Source organism: Nothobranchius furzeri, chromosome 16 (assembly GCF_043380555.1).
Source record: "Nothobranchius furzeri strain GRZ-AD chromosome 16, NfurGRZ-RIMD1, whole genome shotgun sequence".
Lineage (NCBI taxonomy): Eukaryota > Metazoa > Chordata > Actinopteri > Cyprinodontiformes > Nothobranchiidae > Nothobranchius > Nothobranchius furzeri.
In genome coordinates, this window is record NC_091756.1 from 20,656,096 (window position 1) to 20,665,607 (window position 9,512).

The window sequence follows — 9,512 nt, forward strand, 5'->3', positions numbered from 1 at the left end:
CCTTTTAAGTTGACAGAACGAGGAGACAAATGATCAGAAGTCCATTCACTGTTTCACCGCTCATGAGGGGGAGAGCCTTTGCAACATACAGCCGGTCCCGCGACCTGCTCCCGTCAGTTGCTTCGGACAGACTCTCGCCGTTCTGCTGAAAACGGCTGATTTTTATTGAAGATTACAGGAATGTTACATACGTAGTTTGCCATACACACACGTAATTCTGCCATCTGCACCTGCAGACGCACGTCAGCTAATAGCCTTGTTAATGAAAGACCAATTCATCCCAAGGACATGCAACCTTGAGATGATCAGGACACATCCTGCAACATCCTTTGCTAACAAAGACAGTTGTTCTTGTATTGAGGAACTGAAGGAAGGAACGCTTTCACTCCCTTATGCAGCTGTTCAGCTTGAGCAGAAAAGGCACAGAGAGGTCTTTGATATTATAACAAGATTCCATGAAAAGGCATATAATAATGTATTTATGATAATATATAAGGGGCAAAAGTGAGAGATACATATTTAATCATATAAAAGAGCTTATAATAATATATGAAAGAGCTTATATGAGAGATATATATTTTCAATCCCCCTTTTGAACTCTTTTAAGAGTTCAATAAAGATATAAGAAATCAAAACAATAACACCAAATTCCATCAAAAAGAATCCAATAAGCAAAGTTTTAAAATACCAATACAAACAACCAATCAGATTACATTTACTCATCTTTCTAGCAGTAAACTAATACAAAAAACATGATCATACTTTCAACTGAACATGTTACAACATGTATGGATCGCATGCAACTCCATATGAGGGCGAAAAACCCTAATTATCATATGTTTATAGGGAAAATTCCCCCATGTCCCCCCATTTGTCATATCTCAATTTTGGGGCGAACGCCTGTTGGCATAGAGTGTGCATGCCTAGGACATCAATGATCAAAAGAAATAAAAACAACACAATCAAAAAACTCATAGAAATAAACAGTTTAAGGGATTGTTACAGAAATCACTCAATATTCTCACACTCTAACAACATCTTCTTCATCATCAGAGTCATCACTTTCATCAGAGGGTTCCCCTCCCAAATAGATTTTAGGATTGGCTAGTAACAAGGGCATCTGGATAATTGGGTCAGCAGGTGGAGGAGAGATGGCAGTGGTGATCAATATGTGCATTCAGAATTGAGTTTGGAAATGCAATGAGTGTAAACATATATCTAATACTAAACAGGTAAATGAATAATAATATAAAATGAGTAGTGGGTATAAAATATAATCCTTGTAAAATAAATGAGGGTGTTAAATAGAACCCTTGTAGAATGTTCATAGGGTGGTTACTTCTTCCCCCTGTTGAGGTCCTTTCACTGGCTCCAGGCAGCTGCAGGGGGTGATGATGTCAAGATTCTCGTCCTGCAGGATGTGGTGGCAGCTTGGCATGCTACTGTAGTCAGCTACTTCTCTTCCTGGTTTTTTGGATCCTTTCTCTGGTTAGGCAGATGTCAGCTGCTTCTCTTCCAGGTTAGGCTCCTCCCGTCCAGCCGGACAGCGTGTGACGTCCTCTCCGTGATCCTGTATGGCTCAGTCCACCTCGGTTCCGTCCACTTCCTTTTGGTGACTTTTAGCAGGACCCAGACGCCTGGCACCGAAGGCGAAGCATCTTCGTGTGCGTGGTTTTGGTCCAATGAAGGCTTTCTCGACTTGTGCAGTCCAATTGAGCTTTGGCAGATAGTTGGTAGGAAGATTCACACTCCGGCCGGACCAGAAGTTCCCCGAACCGATCGCCTAGGGATTAAAGGTTATGCACAAAAATGTCCTAGCTCTTACTGACCCTAGCCTCTGATACCTTCAACATCAGACACATACAGTTACGAACAGCAAGCGCAGTTAAAGGTACAGTGACATCACGACATGGACACACACAGACACACAAACACATACACATGCACATACACACACAGAGAGAGGGAGAGAGTAAGAATGTGTGTGGGAGAAAGAAATGAGTGGGATCCACTTCGCCACCAGCATCTCCACCTGTGTCACAGGGAAAAAATTACAAAGAAATTAAAACATAAAGCAAACAACAATAATTCAATGAGTATAAATGATCAAACTAAAATATACAACCATGCATGGGTTTTATAACAGTTCCGGCAACACTGGAGAGGAAGCCTTGTATAATGAATTCTTAAGATGTCCTTCATCAATTAGAGGTTATAGCCAAATTGTTTCAGGATCCTGAAGTTGAATTGGTCAATTTACTCAGAATAGCCCAATGGCTTTGTTGATGTTTCTCAAGGCTCAGCCACGCCCATATAGATAAATAAACAAACAAACAAGACAAACACAGTCAAACACACGGTCCATACACGTCTCTGTGCCCTCACACACCAAGCAAATGTCAGACTGAAGCGAAAGTGTGAAAACACTTAACCTAACGCTAAATCAGTGGAAAGAAAAAAATAAGACCTAAAGCGTGTAATCAAATTAATCCAACAAAACTTCCCATAACTGCCGTTCTAAACTCATGTTGCGGTGTGATCTCTCCAATTAGAAATTAGGACAACCACTTTTACTATCAATTCAACCAAATAGTTTCAGGTTGTCCCTTACCTAAACTACCTGTCTTTCTTACCTTCTTTCTTTCTTTCTTTCTTTTTTAGGAACACTACTCGCACAAGAAATCCTAAGAATTAATTCACTACTTAAGGTTAATTCATAAATAACGAAACTGCAGTTACAGGTTTGTTTGTGCATAGTATTGGTAATCAGCAGTTTTTTCCTTATCTCCTCATCTAGAAGTGTTTCTGTGCTACTCCTCCATCTATAACACAAGTTAGTATCATCCTTAAAGCATCTGAAATTAAGCTGCATTGCTAAATCAATAACGTGATTTGTGCTAAGAAATACTCCCCTATCCTCTTCCTTTTTCCAGTGGCGCTGAATGACAGATTTTAGATCACTTTAACTTTTTATCACTATTACGTTTCATTTAATTAATTTTGCTTTTTCTCTCTTATTTTTGTCTATTTATTTATTTATGTTATTTACTTATTTATCATGCCATCCTGTGATGATAATCTTAAAGACTTTTTAGCCAATTGTCGTCAAAAAGGCCATTTAAAAATATTATGTTAAAGATTTCACAAGATAAAAATGTGAACATAATTTTTATCGAATGAGGGGTACAATTATTCAATATTTTTGTGACATTATTTTCTACGTTAGAACTTACAGCTGATAGAAAAATATAGGATCAGCTAGGTTTGGCTAGATCTGTTGGGAAACTCAACGGAGCTGAAACAACACTGTTGTCTCGGATGAGATGTTCCATGAATCATTTAGTCAGCTGGATGCCAAATTATTCATTTAATGTTTATTTTTATGCAATGAATGGAATGGGATGGAACGTTACTATAAACTATCCGGAAATTTGCGCATGTTTGCTCGAAGGAGAGAACTGTTGAAGCCTAAAGCGTTCTCCTAGACTTATAAATAGACACCGTTTCCTTAACCAATGAAAATAAGTGATGACGCTGATGTATTCCGTTTTGAAAAGAAAATAAGGCTTTACTGCATGTCCGCTGCAGCTGAGAATCCTAGGACAATAAAGATTATATTGACGTCCAATGGTGAGTTGGGCTGAAATCCAGGTTACTAATCCTATTATTTATTTATTTATTGATATTATTATTATCTTTTTTTAGGCTAACTTTCTCAGTTAACTATGTTCTACAGTAGTTTAGTAAATTTTCCACAGTTCTGACATTTCATCAATTCAACTGGTTGTTGCCAAAAAGCCTTGTTCATTACCTGACTGCAGCAAGCACTCTTTTACTGGGTGTAACCATAGGAAACAGTCTCTTTTGAGCCTCTCTTTGTAAGTCCAGGATGACCACCGTCATTGATTGAAGTTCACATGTTAGCACACATGCTCCTCCCCTTTGTACTTTGTTTCATCAGCAGCAGGGCAAATAAGTTTCTGCCTCTTTGTCCATCTTGTAGTGCTCCCCGTCTTTATGTTATGAGTCACAGCTTTTGGTGAGGGCTTCCAGGTTCTCTTTGTATAGAAGTCAGAGCCAAACATTCTTTGCAGCTGGTTGTGACAGGCCCACCCAGTAAAGTTCATGCCTCCACAATGCACAGCAAACGTTTTCCTTAAATATGTTGATTGAGTTGAAATGACAGAACTTTCTCTTTTACAAATCAAAATCAACGATGGTTTCTAATATTTAGTCGACTTTATTGACTCAAAGGTAAATCTAGACTACTTCCTATGCACAATTTTTCTGAATCGTCAAATCGGTTCTACACAGGTTTTAAACTTTAGGCACAATCTATCCCAAATGCAAGATCCCTCCTTTCATTTTTTATTTATCTATTTTATTTTGGGAAAATAACTACCAGTTTTTAACTCAAAACAGCCTAATACAGTTTCTAGCCAGGTTACAGGAAATAATACTTAGTTTATCTGTTTTTTCATTATTCAGCATCTCAAAATCCAGCCATTAACGTTAATGGTTCTTAAAGTTGAGGCAAGACAATTATTGGATTTTGTTTTATAGCAAGATTTAACAAATATTTTATTTCCTTACTGATTATTTGTTAATTTTATGGTTTTCATAAAGATGATCCTGAGAGGTTCAGAGCTGCTTTTCGCAGCACCCTGTGCTATTTTTAGACTGCGGAACTCCTGTGTGTAAAAGTGGGTGGAGTCAGGTCCTCAGGCTGAAACTCCAGTCATTCTCACTAGATCTGTCCGAGAGGAAGGATCTCCTGAATACCCTAACCAGAAGCCTTAAGGTACGTCCAAAACACCGAAAAATATCCTTTCTAAAGTCACAAATTGCTTAAAACTGCATGTTACACAGAAAAACTGTGAGAGCGAGGGAGTCCAGCTGACTCCACGGCCCATAATCAGACAAAATACTTCCTTTATAACCACAACCATACAACTTTTGTATTTTAAAGGATTTTCTTGTCCTCACACTAACGATAAATTCTTTTTCTATTGTTTCCACAGTCTCTCGAACTAAATAACCGTCTAGTAAAAACATGGACCGCACCCTGTTTCTCAAGCAGCTGCTCCCTCTATTAAAAACTGCGTCATTCAGAAGATCCAGCGAAAGCAGCATTTACTTCTCATGCAAGAAGACACACATTCACTCATTCACAAGGCACAGAGACATTCTTTGTTTGTCACAGTCTCTTTTTATTATTATTATTATTTTTTTTAAAGTAAGTCAGTTCGTCACTTATTTATTCTCTCTCTATATATATATAATATTTTAAGCACAGAATTTTTTTAACACTGCACTGGTTATTTTCAGAATTTAATGCTTACTATGCTTTTAAGCAGGCCTTATGTAACATTAGAGCAAATCCAATTGCAATTTTTTTGAGAGCGCTCTGAGGAATAGTTTATATATTTATTTTCTGCAGATCTGTTTTGATTTTACTGTTTAGCAGCTATATGACTATATTTCTAAAATAAAGCTGTCATTTACATCCTTACTTGCGTTTCTTGGTGGTTTTTTCCCTTTTTTCATCTCCAGGTCACTTAACCCCCAGATCGGGGTCACTCACATGCTGCCCCACACACAAATGATTATCACGCTTCTACACTACATATGTATATATGTATACACATATACATACATACACACATACATATGCATATGTTACTTTAAAAACCTTTTATTTATTAACTTATGGTGTTCTGTTCAAAGACTGATCAGAACAGGGTTGCAGAATTTGAATTTTGCGTAGCTCCAAACATTAATTTTAGCACTGCAGTGTAATTTACATATACGAGTTGCAACTTTTTAAAGCTCTTATTATCTTATTTATTTATTTTCTGGTACCGCATCAGGCCTTCACACACACACCCAGCGCTGTACACACACACACACACACACGGAGCTCCCAAAACTCTGCTCTGCATTCTGCACTCTCCTAGTGCTGCACTTTCAATCCAGAGCCGTAAGCAGCCTCTTGCTGCGCCTCACACACACAGGCTGAACTCAGCTTACACACACAGGAAGCTTGTCTACAGCTGTGCCTTTTTCTCTTGATTCTGCAGCCTTCACTTCCCAAATCTTTCTCCAGTTACCTCTACTGTTAACATCTACCCCTTTTTTCTTCATCGCCTCTTCCGCTGACTTTCTCAATAAAACCTTATTTCTCGTGGCTTCAACTGGGCTGCTTGTCATATTTAAACATTGCTCATTTTATGCAAAAACAGCCAAAAGCACGCAGAAATAGCCAAAAGCACTGCTCTCTTCACACAGAAGCAGTCAAAACATTTATCATCTTATGCAAAAACAGTTACCTCAGAACATTTTTCTCATCTCATGCATAAGGCCCTTGACCTTAAAAATCCAGGGAGCTCTCTTTAGCCTCCCCTTCCCTTAACACAAAACCAGGTCCTTGACCTTAAAATCCAGGGAGCTCTCTTTAGCCTCCCAGGCCCTTTCAGCCCGTACCAGGTCCTCGACCTGTACTCTTTAAATTTAGGGAGCTCTCTTTAGCCTCCCAGGGCCTTAACCCAAAAACCAGGTCCCTGACCTGTAGAATTTTAGGCTTCCCACACCTATGGACTCCAACCAAGCTTTATATAACCTCGTTATATTTTCTATTCACTCGTCAGTAAATAGTGTGGTCAGCCACAACCTGGAAAATGGAATTTAGGACCTTGTCCTGGGCCTCCAACCCTTCTTTAAATGGAATTTAGAGCTTATTAATGCTCTGGGCCTCCAACCCTTCTTTAAATGGAATTTAGAGCTTATTAATGCTCTGGGCCTCCAACCCCTATGGAATTTAGGGCTTCTTAAATAACCCTGGGCCTCCAACCCCTTTTTCTGTACTATTTCCTTTTCTCATTTACTCATTAAACCATTAGAAAATCCTCATTTCATTTCACCATTAAACCATTACAAAAAAATCTCTTATTCTTTCTGCACTTGTCTCCACTTTCTTCTCCAACTATTATTTTAGGACCACAGCTACTATGATTCTGGACACAAAAGACTTTGGATAAATCCAATGAGCAGATTTTAGAAAATAAGGTTCTGCTCACCTTGTTTTCCACCGCGGTGTTCTGTGCCAAGATCGTTCACTGGGTCGGTTGGTCAAATTGTCCTCCAAAAACTCCTTTTTCTTCAAAAAGAAAAAATCCTGTTCGTGACGCCAAATTTGTTGGTCTCTCTTCCATTAGACCAAGCACGGGTACGGAGTAGATGGAGTTAAACACCTTTTAAGTTGACAGAACGAGGAGACAAATGATCAGAAGTCCATTCACTGTTTCACCGCTCATGAGGGGGAGAGCCTTTGCAACATACAGCCGGTCCCGCGACCTGCTCCCGTCAGTTGCTTCGGACAGACTCTCCCCGTTCTGCTGAAAACGGCTGATTTTTATTGAAGATTACAGGAATGTTACATACGTAGTTTGCCATACACACACGTAATTCTGCCATCTGCACCTGCAGACGCACGTCAGCTAATAGCCTTGTTAATGAAAGACCAATTCATCCCAAGGACATGCAACCTTGAGATGATCAGGACACATCCTGCAACATCCTTTGCTAACAAAGACAGTTGTTCTTGTATTGAGGAACTGAAGGAAGGAACGCTTTCACTCCCTTATGCAGCTGTTCAGCTTGAGCAGAAAAGGCACAGAGAGGTCTTTGATATTATAACAAGATTCCATGAAAAGGCATATAATAATGTATTTATGATAATATATAAGGGGCAAAAGTGAGAGATACATATTTAATCATATAAAAGAGCTTATAATAATATATGAAAGAGCTTATATGAGAGATATATATTTTCATTGTTAAACGACGAAAATCTCCCACTTCACAGTTCTTAGTTTAAAGACGAAACACATCTGGCCAGGCTGTGCTTTTCTTTAGGATGACGGTGAATAGAACTGAAGTCAAAATGGAACTGACTTAAAAAAGGCATTGCCTTGTTTTATATCTCTGAATTGTTGATAAGTTGGAGTAAAGTGGATTGGACACTTGAAGTCAACACCAGATTCTCCTGCGGCAGCCGAAAGCTCTGATTGGTTGGAACAATGTGTCATGCGTTTCTATGGAGATGAGGATCAGTATGTCTGTGCCGTAGTCCTGTTTTCATTAAACATAATTCATGACATATTTATTTCACAGATCATTCACTTGATTATTGTTGATCAACATCTGTTTTGCTTAATAATTTTAATCACAAATAAAGTACTTTGATTAAGTAAAGCTTCTTCTTCTCCTTCGGACTCTTCTCCTGGAATGTAAACAGTCTGAGGAACACCCGACCTTGGTTTTTCTACACGGGTGTTATTGTGCACAGGGGGCAGCTGTGTGGAGTTGAAAACAATGAACTTCATAACCTTACAGTTGCATCTAATGTTTTTAGCATCAGAATTACTAAACTGACGTACTAATTCCCGTCTTCTAAGAGGTAAGGGAAAGAGGGCGTCAGTGAGCCAACATCTAAGGATTTTATTATTGCAGTTCCTGTCCACAAAAGAACAGTTCTTAATTGTTAAAGGAGGCATTATTGGAATAAGGTGAGAGTACAACAAAGTGCCTTTCAAATTAGCATATATAGCTGGTGGGATTGCCTTGATTACCTCGGCATATTGCTTAGAAGAACAAGTTAGGTTAAATGTGTGATTGAAAGCCGTAAAATTAAGAAATTCTCCATTCTGGTCCATCAAATGCAAAACGGACCATACTCCATGGAGATACCAATCATTAAAAAAAAAGATTTCCTTTTAATCAGGATATTACGGTTGTTCCATATTGGCGTGTTGTGCGGTGTGAAGTTATGTGTATACATTAATTTCCAGTATTGTAGAACTTGCTCGTGAAATTTGGATAACTTAATAGGGAGTTTGGATAATTCAAAGTCACATTGAAGAAGCAATTGGATTCCGCCTACACTGGAGAAAATTTTAGCAGGAAGATTAAACCACAACATATTTAAATTCTTTATAAAATTTTGTAGCTATTTTAACTTAAGTGCACCATTCATTATATCAAAATCGATTGCACTGAGACCCCCTTCCTCTATTGATTTGATGATGTCATTCCTTATTATATAATGATGTCTGTTTTTCCATATGAAGTTAAAATTGTTTTGGTTAATTTCTTTAATAATATTTTGAGGAATTCTTAGAGAATAAGCCGGGTAGATAATTCTTGACAATCCTTCCATCTTGGATAGAAGTAATCTACCAAAAATTGAGAGATCTCTTTGTAGCCATATGTTTAAAATACTTTTACTCTTTTTAATTAAGCTTTCAAAATTACATTTTACTCTCGTTTCTAAGTTTTTTGAGATTGTAATCCCCAAATACTTGACTTGATCTTTAACAGGTATGCCATGCAGAGTTGTTTGAGGATGATCATGGATGGCCATTAATTCACATTTATCTATGTTTAAATAAAGGTCTGAGGCTTCTGAAAAACAATTAACTACTTGTAAAAAAATTGGGATCTGTTCCTTATTT